This window comes from Somniosus microcephalus, unplaced genomic scaffold (genome assembly GCF_052327205.1).
Source record: "Somniosus microcephalus isolate GS21.2 unplaced genomic scaffold, FLI_Smic_1.0 unresolved_chr4, whole genome shotgun sequence".
NCBI lineage: Eukaryota > Metazoa > Chordata > Chondrichthyes > Squaliformes > Somniosidae > Somniosus > Somniosus microcephalus.
In genome coordinates this window covers 49789432-49812191 of record NW_028225182.1, presented here as the reverse complement: position 1 = coordinate 49812191, position 22760 = coordinate 49789432, and the positions used below count along the sequence as shown (strand labels likewise).

Genomic DNA, 22760 nt, shown 5'->3' with positions numbered 1-22760 from the left:
GAATGAGAGGGGATCTCATTGAAACTTATAAAATTCCAAAAGGGCTGGACAGACTAGATGCAGGAAGGATGTTCCCGATGGCGGGGAGTCCAGAACCAGGGGTCACAGTCTAAGGATAAGGGGTAAGCCATTTAGGACAGAGATGAGGAGGAATTTCTTCACCCAGGTGAACCTGTGGAATTCTCTACCACAGAAGGCAGTAGAGGACAATTCATTAAATATATTCAAGAAGGAGTTAGATATATTTCATAAGGCTAAAGGGATCGAGGGATATGGGGAGAAGGCAGGGACAGGGTACTGAGTTTGGATGATCAGCCATGATCTCATTGAATGGCGGAGCAGGCTCGAGGGGCCGAATGGCCGACTCCTGCTCCTATCTTCTATGTGGTGCAATCTGCTCCTATATTAGCCGGAGTGAGGACCAGTGCAACCTCGGCTTCCCCGAATAGCGGGGTCAGTGTGTGTGTGTGTGTGTGTGTGTGTGTGCGCGGCCAGAAACAGGTGCAATCTAGCTCTCAGCTGGGCTGGGCACCACTTGTGTGTGATATTGCAGCATTTTAGGTGCATTTTTAAAAGCTCCTCCGTTCAGCCTCTAACCATTGAGTTTGTCTTTTCCATCCAGACAAACACTGTTGGTAGAAAATGTGCACGCTTCTACATTGCAAATTGTGCTGTTTATAGAAGATGAACAGTGCTCCCCCCCGATGGCCCATTGTGGAAATGCGCCGTACCGATGAGGAAGATCCCAGGTTCCCATCCCTCGAGTCTGCGGAGTACAGGTTGGGTAGCAAACGGGACGCTGCGAGAGGAGGGGAGAGAGAGAAAAGAAAAACAAGTTAGCCTGGGAGTTTCTGCATGATTTGCTCGTCCCTGACTTCAGTCCAATGCACAATTTAATCTCCCCGCAAACAACTCAGTGAAACTTTCCCTCCTCTCCCAAGAACTTAGTAAAAGCACCACAACCCTGGTATTCACCCCTGGTTGGGTGTACTTCAATGTGGAAAATCATGAAGGGTTTTGATCGAGCAGATAGGGAGAAACCGTTTCCACTGGCAGGTAACCAGAGGACACAGATTTAAGATCATTGGGAAAAGCAGATGATTTTCTTTTACGCAGTGAGTTATGATCTGGAATGCGCTGCCTGAAAGGGCGGTGGAAACAGGTCCGATAGCAACGATCAAAAGGGAATTGGAGAAATACTTAAGAAAAAAATTGCTGGGCTATGACCACAATGAAGTGCGTACAGCACAAAGCTAAAAGTAGAAATTCTACAGAAACAGCTGGAATGGATATCACCTGAAATGTTTAATATTCTAATTGACATTTCTCGTTAGGTTAGAAAGACCCAAGAAAGTGGCTATGGGACAGAAAGCAGAGTCGTGGTGAACGGCTGTTTCTCAGGCGGGAGGGAGGTCTACAGTGGTATTCCCCAGGGGTCGGTGTGGGGACCGCTGCTCTTTGTGATATACATTAACGACCTGGACTTGGGTGTACAGGGCATAATTTCAAAGTTTGCTAATGTCACAAAACTGCTAAATGTAGTAAACAGGGAAGAGACTTCAGGAGGACACAGACAGACTGGTGAAAAGGACAAACACATGGAAGATTTTGATGGGAAGAATGAGATGGGGCAATATTAAAGGTGGTACAGGAACAGAGACCCCTGGGGGGTGTAAGTACACAAGTCTTTGAAGCTGGCAGGGCAAGCTGAAAAGGCTGTTAAAAAGGCGTATGGGACCCTTGGCTTTAGAAAAGCAGAGAGTACAAAAGCAAGGAAGTTATGCTGAACGTTTAAGAAACACTGGTTAGGCCACAGCTGGAGTCGTGTGTTGAATTCTGGGCACCACACTTTAGGAAGGATGTCAAGGCCTTGGAGAGAGTGCAGAAATTTAACAGAACGGTACCAGGGGAGAGACTGGAGAAACTGAGGTTATTCTCCTTAGAGCAGAGAAGCTTAAGGGGAGATTTAATAGAGGTGTTCAAACTCATGAAGGGTTCTGAGAATAAATAAGGAGAAACTATTCCGTGGCAGGAAGGTCAGTAACCAGATTTAAGGCAATTGGCAAAAGAACCAGAGGGGAAGATGAGAATTTTTTTTACGCAGCAAGTTGTTGTGATCTGGAATGCGCTGCCTGAAAGGGTGGTAAGCAGATTCAATAATCTTCTCTTAGGCAGTCCCTCGGAACCGAGGATGACTTGCTTCCACATTAAAACTGAGTTCTCAGGTGACTGATGAGTCCAATGCGGGACCTACAGTCTCTGTCACAGGTGGGGCAGACGGTGGTTGAAGGGGCAGGTGGGTGGGGTGCTTGGGTTGACGTGCGCTCCTTCCGCTGTTTGCACTTGGCTTCCGCTTGCTCCCGGCGAAGAGACTCGAAGAGTTTGGCGCCTTCCCGGATGCTTCTCCTCCACTTTGTGCGGTCTTAGGCCAGGGATTCCCAGGTGTCGGTGGGGATGTTTTTTTCAAGGAGGCTTTGAGGGTGTCCTTGCAGTGTTTCCTCTGCCCACCTGGGGCTCTCTTGCCATGCCGGAGCTCCGAGTAGAGCGCTTGTTTTGGGAGTCTCGTATCAGGCATGCAGACGATGTGACCCTTCCATCGGAGCTGATCGAACGTGGTCAAAGCTTCGATGCTGGGGATGTTGGCCTGAGCGAGAACACTGATGTTGGTGCGTCTATCCTGCCAATGGATTTGCAGGATCTTGCGGAGGCAGCGTTGGTGGTACCTCTCCAGTGCTCCGAGGTGCCTGCTGTACATGGTCCATGTATAGCAGGCACCTCAGTACTTTCAAAAGGAAATTGGGTAAATACTTGGAGAAAAATCTGCAGAGCTATGGGGAAAGAGGTTGTTAAGTATGTGTATTGTATTGAACAATTAACACAAAGACTTAAACGTATAACTCAAACAGGTCTTTACTGGTTGGAGGTAGGGACTATACATAGGTCTTTACTTCATGCCCACAGGCGGGAACTGAGGGGAGATCAGTACCCACAGTACTATTTATACCCCTATGGCCAGGAGTGGTACTGCGTATCACTACGCCCAACAAGTAGTGCAGTCCTGTCCATAGGTTCAAAGTAGCACACATATTACATACACAACATTCCTCCCTTCCTAGCTTTACAGTCATCTCCCCATTTAACATAACGTAATAACATATATACATATATAACTTCAGGTTTACATAACAGAATAACATAGATAACTTCATGTCAAAACAGATCACAGATTCAGTCTCTGCGGAAAACAGTTCACAGATTCAATCTCTGTGGTGGAGTCGGTTCACGTTGCTGGAGTGACTCATTCAATAGTCCTTCCATGGATTTAACAGTTTGAACTTCCGAACTGAATTGGCTCCGTTCGGAGGGACCACGTGTGTGATCTGGTAGAGGTAATAATGGTTCAGATGGGTCATCTTCTGTTTCGACTTTCCCTTTTCTGCTTCTTGGAGACTCTCTGGGCTCCACTGTCAGCTGCCAGCTGCATGCGCAGTTCCTCCTTCTCTCCCTCCTTTTTCCGTAGTAGAGCCACCTTCTCCCGATGTTCCGTAGACTTTCGGTGCTCCTCCATGATTTCTGTATGGTGGGAGTCGAAGTTACAAGTTGGGCAGGACAGGACATAGTAATATTCGGTGTCGTCCTGATCTAGGCCAGCGAGAGGGTCTTCTATTTCCTCCATACCCAGCTGGGCGTTAGCCAGCTTTTGTTCCAAGTCCAGACATCTTTCCTGAAGAGACTTCTTCATGCGTACCTCTTCATCCAGCTTTTTCTGGGCTTTCAGCAAGTCGTTTACTAATGACCTCATTTGAGATTTTACTACTTCAACTTCTTTTGGAGATTGATTGATCGGACTATTCAATCCCTCTACCGGAGCAGCTGTTTCAGCGGTCTGTTGTTCTACGTTGACGTGAGTCAGCGTACTTTTGGCATCCAAGGGCTGCTCTGTTGCAGTCATCTCAGTCTGTGTTGCCACCTCAGCTCTTCCAATAACCTTTGAGAGCTCCGAACCCCTTTCGTTTGAATATTGAAGTTCGTGTTCAAGTTTTTCCCATTTCAGAGTCCTGTCCTTCAGCATATGTAGGAGTTGGCTGACCGTTAACTCCTCTGACATCAGACGTTTTGTGTGCTCCTGCTCCATTTTCTCCATCAGCTGCTTCTGTTGTCTTTCCAGATTCTCCAACTCTATATCAAAGAACTCTTTCGTTGCATTCAACTCTTGCTCACAACGGCGAAGCATTTGTTCTAATTGCTGTTGTAGTTTGAAATGGAGTTGAGTTCGAGCCCGGTGTCCCTCAGAAATGGGCACATCAGTAGACTTGCCAGACTCAGAATCCACAGTTAAACTATGTTGTTGTTGCTCAGTGGAATTCTGTGCTGAAACTTTGTCTTTTGCACCTGAGTTGGGCTTACCATCATCCGTTCCAGAGTCTGGGCCGACTATCTTCACCGAGTTCTCACTCGTTATTGTTTGTAGGAAATGCCAGTCCATATTCATTTTCCTAATCCACTCCCGTCCTAGTAGTGGAGAACCTCCTTCAGATATCACATATAAGTCCATTATTTGACTGTCTTCGCCCTTGTGGACCACTGCAACCTCTATTTTCCCGATGGGGTACACTCTTTGCCCCGTGTATGTTTTCAATATAATCCCCGTATCCTGTAGGGGAATATGTTGGAATAACTTTCCATAATCTTTCTTATTTATGACCGTCAATGCCGATCCAGTGTCCAATTCCAGTTTTACTTGGACTCCTTCTATCTGAAGAGTGACCCAAATTGTCTGGAGGTCTGCACCCTTACCAGCGTTGAGTACTCTTAAGCTAGCCAGTTCATTACAGCTTAAGCTAGCCAGTTCATTACTGCTAGCGTCTGAATCGGACTCCTGTTCGGTCACCTTGTGTACCTTTGCGTATTTTCCTTGCGGTGACTTCTTGTTGCTGGTCTTCTTCCCTGACCTGCATACTCTAGCTATATGTCCAAGCCTACCACAAGTTCTACATTCTTGGTTTTTAAACCAACACTGGTTCTGATCATGCGTTGTCTTTCCACAACGATAACATTTGCCAGAACTCACACCCAATTTGTGTGCACTGAGCTCCGGTGACCGTAGCTGCATTACTGCCGTGCCTCTCGCTGCGGCTTCGTGTGCTGCTGCCATAGTGACCGCCTTCTCAAGCGTCAGCTCATTCTCCTCTAGCAGTCGCTTTTGTGTATCCTGTTTAAATAAACCACACACAAATTTGTCTCGAAGTGCCTCTGTCAGTCCCGTTCCAAACTGGCAATATTTCGCTAATTTACGCAATTCCAGCAAATAATCAGCATTGCTTTCATGCTGTAGCTGCCTTCTGTCGTAAAATTTAAATCGTTCCGCTAGCATCAGCGGCGTGGGGTTTAGATGATCTTTCAGAACAGTAACAATCTCATCGAACGTCTTATCCGCCGGTTCATCTGGTGATAACAGGTGTTTCAATTGCCCGTATGTCTTCGCACCCATTAAATTTAATAATGTTAGAGCTTTATCTTGGTCAATGAATTTTATTGGCCTTACAATAATTTTTTACTCTTTCAACATATATGGCCCAATCTTCGAGGTCACTATCAAAGGTGCTAATATTCCCGTGTTTAGGCATTGTAGATTTGCAATTTCTCAGATTTTATTTTGTTTACTTGTTATCAAAGATGGCGGCTTCCCGCTCTTGCCGTCGTCCTCCGCCCACAAAATGGCGGTTTTCCCGCGCTTGGCGGTCTTCACCCGTCCCCCGACGCCGTCTCCCTTCAGCCCCCGAGTGCGGCCCTTATCTTTGGTCCCGATCGCTGGCCCGCGCTGTGCCTCGCACTTGAAGCGGCTCCCGGCCTCTGGCTCACCCGCTCGCGCGGCTCTTGCTCGCTCCCTCCCGGGCTCTGGCTTACCCGCTCGCGCGTTTCACCGCGGCTCTTATCAGGGATTGCGATCGCCCTTATCTTCTCCAACTTCCCCAGCCCTGTCTTTGCAGCCAACACTGCACGGCTTACCCCACCACCTAGGTTGAACAAGGAAACTGCAGAAAGACTTCTGTCAGTCGCTGGAAGCTGTCAGGATGTTTGCTGCACTCCAGTGCTCAGTCACTGATGGAGGCTTCAGAGTCCTAAAGCCTGTCGCTTCTAGTGGGGTGGTGATGTTTGAAACCTCTCTTCAACTGCCGCAGGGTAAGAACCTGACTCGTCGCCAGTGTTAAGTATGTGTATTGTATTGAACAATTAACACAAAGACTTAAACGTATAACTCAAACAGGTCTTTACTGGTTGGAGGTAGGGACTATACATAGGTCTTTACTTCATGCCCACAGGCGGGAACTGAGGGGAGATCAGTACCCACAGTACTATTTATACCCCTATGGCCAGGAGTGGTACTGCGCATCACTACGCCCAACAAGTAGTGCAGTCCTGTCCATAGGTTCAAAGTAGCACACATATTACATACACAACAGAGGTGAGTGGAACTAATTGGATAGCTCTTTCAAAGAGCTGGCACAAGCACAATGGGCCGAACGGCCATCTTCTGGGTTGCATCATTCTATGAACACGTAATTGAAACAGAAGCTCGCCACATCAACTCAACTGTACAGACCAGAATGTCCCAGCCTGGGTTTGGTGGTCTCGGTTAGGGTAGCAGTTGGTGGGATAATAATTGAGCGCTGGGGTTAGAGGGCAGTAAAAACCAGCGAGGGTCAACAATCCCAACTGCTGACATGTGTGTGGACACAGCCGTGATATTCTCCAGCTTCAAACAGCGTGCTAACTCACCATCTAGGCTCGCGCGTGAAGTACTGGAGCGGTGAAGAGCTATATCCCTCGTGGTCCTGCCGTCTTGGACGCTTGCTTTTACAACTGAGTGGCTTGCGATGCCTCCTCACTCTGAATACAGAGTGGCAGTATGACTGCCTGGGTGGCAGGTTCTGATCCTTGAGGGACACAAGTGAAACAGTAGCTTTTTATTCAGTGGGGGCAAGCTTTCTTGGTCCTGTTTTTCTGGCGCCAGATTCGAACTATCAGCCTCTGAGGTAATGGCATAGTACCATAACCATGACACTACTATAGCTGTGTCAGCCGTGGCCCCGTCTGCTCTCTCAGCCGTGGCCCCGTCTGCTCTCTCAGGTGGCGGTAAAAGATCCCATGGCACTATTTTGACATCTGGTCATTATTACATTGCTGCTTGTGGGAGCTTGCTGTGCGCAAATTGGCTGCTGCATTTCCTACATTATAACAGTGACTACACTTGTAAAGTGCGTTGGGACGTCCTGAGGTCGTGAAAGGCGCTACATAAATGCAAGTCTGTTTTTTTCATTCACATCTTGAATAGCTGCTTTAACTCCTAAAGATAACCTGCAATTCTGGACTGAATTTTGATCCTGTATTAGATCACAAAATAAAAAAGTCAGTGCATAGAGAATTCGAAGGACAGTAGACAGCTAAAAGAAAAGTCAGAATTGGGTTTTTTTTGGCTTTTATTTTTCACGTTACATGTGGATATTCAGAGCACAAAAACGATGACATTTCGACTTCTCACATGAAAGGTTCTTACACAGTGCCATCAAGGAGGAGCCAGGCGGTGACTGCACATTAACCAGGAGATGCTTTTGTGGTCTGCTGCAAGCGCCGAGCCATATTGGAGCAGCACACACAATATTGGCAAAAGAGGGTTGGAACCTGACAATATTTATGTGCTGCTAAAGCAGGGTCGACAGTGCGCTCCATCATTCTCTCACCCCGGCACCTTGCTTCTCTGAGGAAGGACGTTCTTGCCATGGAGGGAGTGCAGCGAAGATTCACCAGGCTGATACCTGGGATGGCAGGAATGACGTATGAGGAGAGATTGGGTCGATTGGGCTTGTATTCGCTGGAGTTTAGAAGAATGAGAGGGGATCTCATTGAAACTTATAAAATTCTAACAGGACTGGACAGACTAGATGCAGGAAGGATGTTCCCGATGGCGGGGGAGTCCAGAACCAGGGGTCACTGTCTAAGGATAAGGGGTAAGCCATTTAGGACAGAGATGAGGAGGAATTTCTTCACCCAGAGAGTGGTGAACCTGTGGAATTCTCTACCACACAAGGCAGTTGAGGCCAATTCATTAAATATATTCAAGAAGGAGTTAGATATATTTCTTAAGGCTAAAGGGATCAAGGGATATGGGAGAAGGCAGGGACAGGGTACTGAATTGGATGATCAGTCATGATCTCATTGAATGGCGGAGCAGGCTCGAGGGGCCGAATGGCCTACTCCTGCTCATATCTCCTATGTTTCTCGGAATCCCTCATCCAGGGATCTGAATACACCGATGACAGCAATATCCTACATCTTCAAAACGTGTGTACTTTAAACATTTTGCGCACGTGTAAGTGTATATACAAAAACCCCAAGAGTTAAAATGAGTCACTGGTTAAAAGAAACCAGGATGGCACTCAATGTGTTCCTCAGTTTGACCAATTAGCGCTTTATTAGATTTTGCTGGTACACGGCGAGGGGGGGGGGGGGGGGAGGGGATTCAGTCTAGAACATTCCCCATTTGATTTCTCCGCAAACTTTTCAGACGCACCAGAAACTGGGGTCCAATCTTAAACTGCAGTCAACGTGGCGTCGCGGAGCAGTGCTCGGTTATGGATGGGGTGCGGTAGGTGGTAGTGATCATTCAGAGGCTCAAAGGGCTTAGTGTATCCAGCACCAAAACTATAGGCCTCACTTGGACCACAAGGTACAGCCAAGATACCTACAATTGATGGTCTTGGATTGAAAGGCGGTGTTGGCGGTTAAGCCAGCAGCAGAAATGGTCGATTCAAGACTGCAGAATTGCTATACAATTCGCAGGAGGGCAATTAGGCTGCATTTTACACTGGAATTAAAGAGAGTTTTTACAATACACATTTTAGTGCCCAAGAGGTTTTTTTTATACACACCACGAAAGATGACTTCAATTTTATAAAAGTCAAACACTGCGGATGCTGGAAATCTGAAATAAAAACAGAAAATGCTGGAAAAACTCAGCATGGCAGGCAGCATTTATATAGCGCCTTTCACGACCACCAGACGTCTCAAAGCGCTTTACAACCAATGAAGTACTTTTGAAGTGTTGTTATTGTTGTAATGCGGGAAACGCGGCAGCCAATTTGCGCACAGCAAGCTCCCACAGACAGCAATGTGATAATGACTAGATAATCTGTTTTTGTTATGCTGGTTGAGGGAGAAACACTGGCCCCAGGACACCGGGGATAACTCCCCTGCTCTTCTTCGAAATAGTGCCACGGGATCTTTTACGTCCACCTGAGGGGGCAGACGGGGCCTCGGTTTAACGTCTCATCCAAAAGTCGGCACTTCCAATAGTGCAGCACTCCCTCAGCACTGCACTGGAGTGTCAGCCTAGCTTTATGTGCGCAAGTCCCTTTATTTGGACTTGAATCCACACACAGGCATAAACCTACACACACACACAGACACTAACCCCCCCACACACACACACAGACACTAACCCCCCCACACACACACAGACACTAACCCCCACACACTCAGACACTAACCCCCCCCACACACACTAACCCCCCCCCACACACAGACACTAACCCCCCCACACACACAGTCACTAACCCCCACACACACAGACACTAACCCCCACACACAGACACTAACCCCCCCACACACAGACACTAACCCCCACAGACACTAACCCCCACACACACAGACACTAAGCCCCCCACACACACAGACACTAACCCCCCCACACACAGACACTAACCCCCCCACACACAGACACTAACCCCCCCACACAGACACTAACCCCCACACAGACACTAACCCCCCCCACACACAGACACTAACCCCCACACACACACAGACACTAACCCCCCCACACACAGACACTAACCCCCACACACAGACACTAACCCCCACACACACAGACACTAACCCCCACACACACAGACACTAACCCCCACACACACACAGACACTAACCCCCCACACACAGACACTAACCCCCCCCCACACACAGACACTAACCCCCCCACACACACACAGACACTAACCCCCCCACACACACACAGGCACTAACCCCCACACACAGACACTAACCCACCCCCACACACAGACACTAACCCCCCCACACACAGACACTAACCCCCACACACACAGACACTAACCCCCACACCACACACACAGACACTAACCCCCACACACACAGACACGAACCCCCACACGCACACACACACACAGACACAAACCCCCACACCACACACACAGACACTAACCCCCACACACACAGACACGAACCCCCACACGCACACAGACACTAACCCCCCCACACACAGACACTAACCCCCCCACACACACAGACACTAACCCCCACACACACACAGACAATAACCCCCACACACACAGACACTAACCCCCACACACACACAGACACTAACCCCCCCCACACACAGACACTAACCCCCCCACACACAGACACTAACCCCCCACACACAGACACTAACCCCCACACACACACAGACACTAACCCCCACACACAGACACTAACCCCCACACACACACAGACACTAACCCCCCCACACACACAGACACTAACCCCCCCACAGACACTAACCCCCCACACACAGACACTAACCCCCCCACACACAGACACTAACCCCCACACACTAACCCCACACACAGACACTAACCCCCACACGCACACAGACACTACCCCCACACGCACAGACACTAACCCCCCCACACACAGACACTAACCCCCCCACACACACACAGACACTAACCCCCCCACACACAGACACTAACCCCCACACACAGACACAGGCACTAACCCCCCCACACACAGACCCTAACCCCCCACACACACAGACACTAACCCCCCACACACAGACACCAACCCCCCCACACACAGACACTAACCCCCCCACACACACAGACACTAACCCCCACACACACAGACACTAACCCCCACACACACACAGACACTAACCCCCCCACACAGACACTAAACCCCCCACACAGACACTAACACCCCCACACACACTAACCCTCACACACACACAGACACTAACCCCCACACACACTAACCCCACAGACACTAACCCCCACACGCACACAGACACTAACCCCCACACGCACAGACACTAACACCCCCACACACAGACACTAACCCCCCCACACACACACAGACACTAACCCCCCCACACACACAGACACTAACCCCCCCACACAGACACTAACCCCCACACACAGACACTAACCCCCACACACAAATACAGACACTAACCCCCCCACACACAGACACTAACCCCCCCACACACACAGACACTAACCCCCACACACAGACACTAACCCCACACACACACAGACACTAACCCCCACAGACACTAACCCCCACACAGACACTAACCCCCACACAGACACTAACCCCCCCACACACAGACACTAACCCCCCCACACACAGACACTAACCCCCCCCACACACACAGACACTAACCCCCCCCCACACACAGACACTAACCCCCCGACACACAGACACTAACCCCCCCACACACACAGACACTAACCCCCCCACACACAGACACTAACCCCCCCACACAGACACTAACCCCCACACAGACACTAACCCCCACACAGACACTCCCCCCCACACAGACACCCACCCCACACAGACACTAACCCCCCCACACAGACACTAACCCCCCACACAGACACTAACCCCCCACACACAGACTAACCCCCCCCCACACAGACACTAACCCCCCCACACAGACTAACCCCCCCCACACACACACTAACCCCCCCACACACACAGACACTAACCCCCCCACACAGACACTAACCCCCCCACACAGACACTAACCCCCCCACACACACAGAAACTAACCCCCCCACACACACACTAACCCCCCCACACACAGACACTAACCCCCACACACACACAGACACTAACCCCCCCACACAGACACTAACCCCCCCACACAGACACAAACCCCCCCACACACAGACACTAACCCCCACACACACAGACACTAACCCCCCCACACACAGACACTAACCCCCCCACAGACACTAACCCACACACACAGACACTAACACCCCACACACAGACACTAACCCCCCCACACACAGACACTAACCCCCCCACACAGACACAAACCCCCCCACACACAGACACTAACCCCCACACACAGACAGACACTAACCCCCACACACAGACACTAACCCCCCCACAGACACTAACCCCCCCACACACACACAGCCTCTAAGCCCCCCACACAGACACTAACCCCCACACACACAGACACTAACCCCCCCACACACAGACACTAACCCCCCCACACAGACACTAACCCCCACACACACAGTCACTAACCCCCACACAGACACTAACCCCCACACACAGACACTAACCCCCCCCACACACAGACACTAACCCCCACAGACACTAACCCCCACACACACAGACACTAACCCCCACACACACAGACACTAACCCCCCACACACACAGACACTAACCCCCACACACACACAGACACTAACCCCCCCACACAGACACTAACCCCCACACACAGACACTAACCCCCACACACACAGACACTAACCCCCACACACACAGACACTAACCCCCACACACACACAGACACTAACCCCCACACACAGACACTAACCCCCCCCACACACAGACACTAACCCCCCCACACACAGACACTAACCCCCCCACACACACAGACACTAACCCCCCCACACACAGACACTAACCCCCACACACAGACACTAACCCCCACACACACAGACACTAACACCCACACACACACACACACACACTAACCCCAACACCACACACACACACAGACACAAACCCCCACACCACACACACACACAGACACAAACCCCCACACCACACACACACAGACACTAACCCCCACACACACAGACACGAACCCCCACACGCACACAGACACTAACCCCCACACACACACAGACACTAACCCCCCCCACACAGACACTAACCCCCCCCACACACAGACACTAACCCCCCCACACACAGACACTAACCCCCACACACAGACACTAACCCCCCCCACACACAGACACTAACCCCCCCACACACACAGACACTAACCCCCACACACACACAGACACTAACCCCCACACACACAGACACTAACCCCCCCACACACAGACACTAAACCCCCCACACAGACACTAACACCCCCCACACACACTAACCCTCACACACACAGACACTAACCCCCACACACACACAGACACTAACCCCAGACACTAACCCCCACACGCACACAGACACTAACCCCCACACGCACAGACACTAACCCCCCCACACACAGACACTAACCCCCCCACACACACACAGACACTAACCCCCCCACACACACAGACACTAACCCCCCACACACACAGACACTAACCCCCACACACAAATACAGACACTAACCCCCCCCACACAGACACTAACCCCCCCACACACACAGACACTAACCCCCACACACAGACACTAACCCCCACACACACACAGACACTAACCCCCACACAGACACTAACCCCCACACAGACACTAACCCCCCCACACACAGACACTAACCCCCCCACACACACACAGACACTAACCCCCCCCACACACAGACACTAACCCCCCCACACACAGACACTAACCCCCCCACACACACAGACACTAACCCCCCCACACAGACACTAACCCCCCCACACACACAGACACTAACCCCCCCACACACACAGACACTAACCCCCCCACACACACAGACACTAACCCCCCCCCACAGACACTGTCCCCCACACAGACACTCCCCCCACACAGACACCTCCCCCACACAGACACTAACCCCCCCACAGACACTAACCCCCCCACAGACACTAACCCCCCACACACAGACTAATCCCCCCCCCACACAGACTAACCCCCCCACACACACACTAACCCCCCCACACACACAGACACTAACCCCCCCACACAGACACTAACCCCCCCACACAGACACTAACCCCCCCACAGACACTAACCCCCCACACACAGACACTAACCCCCCCCACACAGACACTAACCCCCCCCAAACACAGACACTAACCCCCCCCACACACACAGAGACTAACCCCCACACACACAGACACTAACCCCCCCACACACAGACACTAACCCCCCCACAGACACTAACCCACACACACAGACACTAACCCACACACACAGACACTAACCCCCCACACAGACACTAACCCCCCCACACACAGAAACCCCCCCACACACAGACACTAACCCCCACACACAGACAGACACTAACCCCCCCACACACAGACACTAACCCCCCCACAGACACTAACCCCCCCACACACACACAGCCTCTAACCCCCCCACACAGACACTAACCCCCACACACACAGACACTAACCCCCCCCACACAGACACTAACCCCCCCCACACACACAGACACTAACCCCCCCACACAGACACTAACCCCCCCACACAGACACTAACCCCCACACACACAGACACTAACCCCCACACACACACAGACACTAACCCCCACACACACACAGACACTAACCCCCCCACACACACACAGACACTAACCCCCCCACACAGACACGTACCCCCCCACACAGACACTAACCCCCCCCACACACAGACACTAACCCCCACACACACACAGACACTAACCCCCCCACACAGATACTAACCCCCCCACACACACACAGACACTAACCCCCCCACACACACACACAGACACTAACCCCCCCACACACACACAGACACTAACCCCCACACACAGACACTAACCCCCCCACACACAGACACTAACCCCCCCACACACACAGACACTAACCCCCCCACACACAGACACTAACCCCCACACACACAGACACTAACCCCCACACACACACAGACACTAACCCCCCCACACACACACACAGACACTAACCCCCCCCACACACACACACAGACACTAACCCCCCCACACACAGACACTAACCCCCCCACACACACAGACACTAACCCCCCCACACACACAGACACTAACCCCCCCACACACAGACACTAACCCCCCACACACACAGACACTAACCCCCACACACAGACACTAACCCCCACACACACACACACACAGACACTAACCCCCACACACACACAGACACTAACCCCCACACGCACAGACACTAACCCCCCCACACACAGACACTAACCCCCCCACACAGACACTAACACCCCCACACACACACTAACCCCCCCACACACACAGACACTAACCCCCACACACACAGACACTAACCCCCACACACAGACACTAACCCCCCCACACACACAGACACTAACCCCATCACACACACAGACACTAACCCCCACACACAGACACAGACACTAACCCCCACACCACACACACACACAGACACAAACCCCCACACCCACACACACAGACACTAACCCCCACACACACAGACACTAACCCCCACACGCACACAGACACTAACTCCCCCACACACAGACACTAACCCCCCCCACACACGGACACTAACCCCCACACACACAGACACTAACCCCCACACACAGACACTAACCCCCACACACACACACACTAACCCCCCCACACACACAGACACTAACCCCCCCACACACAGACACTAACCCCCCCACACACACAGACACTAACCCCCCCCACACAGACACTAACCCCCCCACACACACACAGACACTAACCCCCACACACAGACACTAACCCCCCCACACACAGACACTAACCCCCCCACACACACAGACACTAACCCCCCCACACACAGACACTAACCCCCACACACACAGACACTAACCCCCACACACACAGACACTAACCCCCCCACACACACACACAGACACTAACCCCCCCACACACAGACACTAACCCCCACACACAGACACTAACCCCCACACACACACACAGACACTAACCCCCACACAGACACTAACCCCCACACCACACACACACACAGACACTAACCCCCACACACACACAGACACTAACCCCCACACGCACAGACACTAACCCCCCCACACACAGACACTAACCCCCCCACACACAGACACTAACACCCCCACACACACACTAACCCCCCCACACACACAGACACTAACCCCCCACACACACAGACACTAACCCCCACACACACAGACACTAACCCCCCCACACACACAGACACTAACCCCATCACACACACAGACACTAACCCCCCACACACAGACACAGACACTAACCCCCACACCACACACACACACAGACACAAACCCCCACACCACACACACAGACACTAACCCCCACACACACAGACACTAACCCCCACACGCACACAGACACTAACTCCCCCACACACAGACACTAACCCCCCCACACACGGACACTAACCCCCACACACACGGACACTAACCCCCACACACACAGACACTAACCCCCACACACACAGACACTAACCCCCACACACAGACACTAACCCCCACACACACACACACTAACCCCCCCACACACACAGACACTAACCCCCCCACACACAGACACTAACCCCCCCACACACACAGACACTAACCCCCCCACACACAGACACTAACCCCCACACACAGACACTAACCCCCACACACAGACACTAACCCCCCCACACACACACTAACCCCCCCCACACAGACACTAACCCCCCCACACACACAGACACTAACCCCCCACACACAGACACTAACCCCCACACACACAGACACTAACCCCCACACAGACACTAACCCCCACACACACACTAACCCCCCCACACACACAGACACTAACCCCCCCCACACACAGACACTAACCCCCACACACAGACACTAACCCCCACACACAGACACAGACACTAACCCCCCCACACACACAGGCACTAACCCCCCCACACACACAGACACCAACCCCCCCACACACAGACACTAACCCCCCACACACAGACACTAACCCCCACACACAGACACTAACCCCCACACACACAGACACTAACCCCCACACACACACACAGACACTAACCCCCCCACACACAGACACTAAACCCCCCCACACAGACACTAACACCCCCCACACACACTAACCCTCACACACACAGACACTAACCCCCACACACACAGACACTAACCCCCACACACACTAACCCCACAGACACTAACCCCCACACGCACACAGACACTAACCCCACACGCACAGACACTAACCCCCCCACACACAGACACTAACGCCCCCCACACACAGACACTAACCCCCACACACAGACACTAACCCCCACACAGACACTAACCCCCACACACAGACACAGACACTAACCCCCCCACACACACAGGCACTAACCCCCCCACACACAGACACTAACCCCCCACACACACAGACACTAACCCCCCACACACACAGACACTAACCCCCACACACAGACACTAACCCCCCCCACACACAGACACTAACCCCCCCACACACACAGACACTAACCCCCACACACAGACACTAACCCCCCACACACACACAGACACTAACCCCCACACACACACACAGACACTAACCCCCACACACACAGACACTAACCCCCCCCACACACACAGACACTAACCCCCCGACACACAGACACTAACCCCCCCACACACAAAGACACTAACCCCCCCACACACAGACACTAACCCCCCCAAACACAGACACTAACCCCCCCAAACACAGACACTAACCCCCCCACACACACAGACACTAACCCCCACACACAGACACTAACCCCCACACAGACACCCCCCCCACACAGACACTAACACCCCCACAGACACTAACCCCCCACACACAGACTAACCCCCCCCCCACACAGACACTAACCCCCCCACACAGACAGGCACTAACCCCCCCACACACAAAGACACTAACCCCCCACACACAAAGACACTAACCCCCCCAAACACAGACACTAACCCCCCCACACACAGACACTAACCCCCACACACAGACACTAACCCCCCACACAGACACTAACCCCCCCCACACAGACACTAACCCCCCCCACACACAGACTAACCCCCCCCACACAGACACTAACCCCCCCACACAGACACTAACCCCCCCCCCACACACACACACTAACCCCCCACACACAGACACTAACCCCCCCACACACAGACACTAACCCCCCCACACAGACACTAACCCCCCCACACACAGACACTAACCCCCCCACACACAGACACTAACCCCCCCACAGACACTAACCCCCCACACACAGACACTAACCCCCCCACACACAGACACTAACCCCCCCACACACAGACACTAACCCCCCCACACACACAGACACTGACCCCCACACACACACTGACCCCCACACACACAGACACTAACCCCCCCACACACAGACACTAACCCCCCCACACACAGACACTAACCCCCCCCCCACACACAGACGCTAACCCACACACACAGACACTAACCCACACACACAGACACTAACCCCCCCACACACAGACACAAACCCCCCCCACACACAGACACTAACCCCCACACACAGACAGACACTAACCCCCCCCACACACAGACACTAACTCCCCCACACACACACAGACACTAACCCCCCCCACACAGACACTAACCCCCACACACACAGACACTAACCCACCCACACAGACACTAACCCCCCCCCCACACAGACACTAACCCAACTACACACAGACACTAACCCCCCCCACACACACAGACACTAACCCCCCCACACAGACACTAACCCCCCCACACACAAAGACACTAACCCCCACACACAGACACTAACCCCCCCACAGACACTAACCCCCACACACACACAGACACTAACCCCCCCACACAGACACGAACCCCCCAACACAGACACTAACCCCCACACACACACAGACACTAACCCCCCCCACACACACAGACACTAACCCCCCCACACACAGACACTAACCCCCCCACACACAGACACTAACCCCCCCCACACACAGACACTAACCCCCACACACACACACAGACACTAACCCCCACACACAGACACTAACCCCCCCACACACACAGACACTAACCCCCCCACACACACAGACACTAACCCCCACACACACAGACACTAACCCCCCCACACACACACAGACACAAACCCCCACACCACACACACACAGACACTAACCCCTACACACACAGACACGAACCCCCACACGCACACAGACACTAACCCCCCCACACACAGACACTAACCCCCACACACACAGACAATAACCCCCACACACACAGACAATAACCCCCACACACACACAGACACTAACCCCCACACACACACAGACACTAACCCCCCCCACACAGACACTAACCCCCCCCACACACACAGACACTAACCCCCCCACACACAGACACTAACCCCCACACACAGACACTAACCCCCACACAGACACTAACCCCCCCACACACACAGACACTAACCCCCCCCACACAGACACTAACCCCCCCACACACACAGACACTAACCCCCCCACACACAGACACTAACCCCCACACACACAGACACTAACCCCCCACACACACAGACACTAACCCCCCCACACACACACACAGACACTAACCCCCCCACACACAGACACTAACCCCCACACACAGACACTAACCCCCACACACACACACAGACACTAACCCCCCACACAGACACTAACCCCCACACCACACACACACACAGACACTAACCCCCCACACACACACAGACACTAACCCCCACACGCACAGACACTAACCCCCCCACACACAGACACTAACCCCCCCACACACAGACACTAACACCCCCACACACACACTAACCCCCCCACACACACAGACACTAACCCCCACACACACAGACACTAACCCCCACACACACAGACACTAACCCCCCCCACACACACAGACACTAACCCCATCACACACACAGACACTAACCCCCACACACAGACACAGACACTAACCCCCACACCACACACACACACAGACACAAACCCCCACACCACACACACAGACACTAACCCCCACACACACAGACACTAACCCCCACACGCACACAGACACTAACTCCCCCACACACAGACACTAACCCCCCCACACACGGACACTAACCCCCACACACACAGACACTAACCCCCACACACACAGACACTAACCCCCACACACAGACACTAACCCCCACACACACACACACTAACCCCCCCACACACACAGACACTAACCCCCCCACACACAGACACTAACCCCCCCCACACACACAGACACTAACCCCCCCACACACAGACACTAACCCCCACACACAGACACTAACCCCCACACACAGACACTAACCCCCCCACACACACACTAACCCCCCCCCACACAGACACTAACCCCCCCACACACACAGACACTAACCCCCCACACACAGACACTAACCCCCACACACACAGACACTAACCCCCACACAGACACTAACCCCCACACACACACTAACCCCCCCACACACACAGACACTAACCCCCCCCCACACACAGACACTAACCCCCACACACAGACACTAACCCCCACACACAGACACAGACACTAACCCCCCCCACACACACAGGCACTAACCCCCCCACACACACAGACACCAACCCCCCCCACACACAGACACTAACCCCCCACACACAGACACTAACCCCCACACACAGACACTAACCCCCACACACACAGACACTAACCCCCACACACACACACAGACACTAACCCCCCCACACACAGACACTAAACCCCCCCACACAGACACTAACACCCCCACACACACTAACCCTCACACACACAGACACTAACCCCCACACACACAGACACTAACCCCCACACACACTAACCCCACAGACACTAACCCCCACACGCACACAGACACTAACCCCACACGCACAGACACTAACCCCCCCACACACAGACACTAACGCCCCCCACACACAGACACTAACCCCCACACACAGACACTAACCCCCACACAGACACTAACCCCCACACACAGACACAGACACTAACCCCCCCCACACACACAGGCACTAACCCCCCCACACACAGACACTAACCCCCCACACACACAGACACTAACCCCCCACACACACAGACACTAACCCCCACACACAGACACTAACCCCCCCCACACACAGACACTAACCCCCCCACACACACAGACACTAACCCCCACACACAGACACTAACCCCCACACACACACAGACACTAACCCCCACACACACACAGACACTAACCCCCACACACACAGACACTAACCCCCCCACACACACAGACACTAACCCCCCGACACACAGACACTAACCCCCCCACACACAAAGACACTAACCCCCCCACACACAGACACTAACCCCCCCAAACACAGACACTAACCCCCCCAAACACAGACACTAACCCCCCCACACACACAGACACTAACCCCCACACACAGACACTAACCCCCACACAGACACCCCCCCCACACAGACACTAACACCCCCCACAGACACTAACCCCCCACACACAGACTAACCCCCCCCCACACAGACACTAACCCCCCCACACAGACAGGCACTAACCCCCCCACACACAAAGACACTAACCCCCCACACACAAAGACACTAACCCCCCCAAACACAGACACTAACCCCCCCACACACAGACACTAACCCCCACACACAGACACTAACCCCCACACAGACACTAACCCCCCCACACAGACACTAACCCCCCCACACACAGACTAACCCCCCCCCACACAGACACTAACCCCCCCACACAGACACTAACCCCCCCCCCACACACACACACTAACCCCCCACACACAGACACTAACCCCCCCACACACAGACACTAACCCCCCCACACAGACACTAACCCCCCCACACACAGACACTAACCCCCCCACACACAGACACTAACCCCCCCACAGACACTAACCCCCCACACACAGACACTAACCCCCCCACACACAGACACTAACCCCCCCACACACAGACACTAACCCCCCCACACACACAGACACTGACCCCCACACACACACTGACCCCCCACACACACAGACACTAACCCCCCCCACACACAGACACTAACCCCCCCACACACAGACACTAACCCCCCCCCCACACACAGACGCTAACCCACACACACAGACACTAACCCACACACACAGACACTAACCCCCCCCACACACAGACACAAACCCCCCCACACACAGACACTAACCCCCACACACAGACAGACACTAACCCCCCCACACACAGACACTAACTCCCCCACACACACACAGACACTAACCCCCCCACACAGACACTAACCCCCACACACACAGACACTAACCCACCCACACAGACACTAACCCCCCCCCACACAGACACTAACCCAACTACACACAGACACTAACCCCCCCCACACACACAGACACTAACCCCCCCACACAGACACTAACCCCCACACACACAAAGACACTAACCCCCACACACAGACACTAACCCCCCCCACAGACACTAACCCCCACACACACACAGACACTAACCCCCCCACACAGACACGAACCCCCCCAACACAGACACTAACCCCCACACACACACAGACACTAACCCCCCCACACACACAGACACTAACCCCCCCACACACAGACACTAACCCCCCCACACACAGACACTAACCCCCCCACACACAGACACTAACCCCCACACACACACACAGACACTAAACCCCCACACACAGACACTAACCCCCCCACACACACAGACACTAAC

General features: G+C 53.2%; 1 long non-coding RNA gene across 2 annotated transcripts in view; it reads right to left on the bottom strand.

The window, feature by feature from the left end:
- The window catches only part of LOC147091062 (uncharacterized), a 261651-nt gene that overhangs the window by 173434 nt on the left and 65457 nt on the right, over positions 1 to 22760 (bottom strand). The window contains exon 4 of one of the 2 annotated variants that reach the window (XR_015075366.1): positions 732 to 799. The exons of the other annotated variant lie outside the window; for it this stretch is intronic. This is a non-coding gene — a long non-coding RNA (uncharacterized LOC147091062). The remainder of the gene's footprint in view (positions 1 to 731; positions 800 to 22760) is intronic. 2 annotated transcript variants of the gene reach the window in all.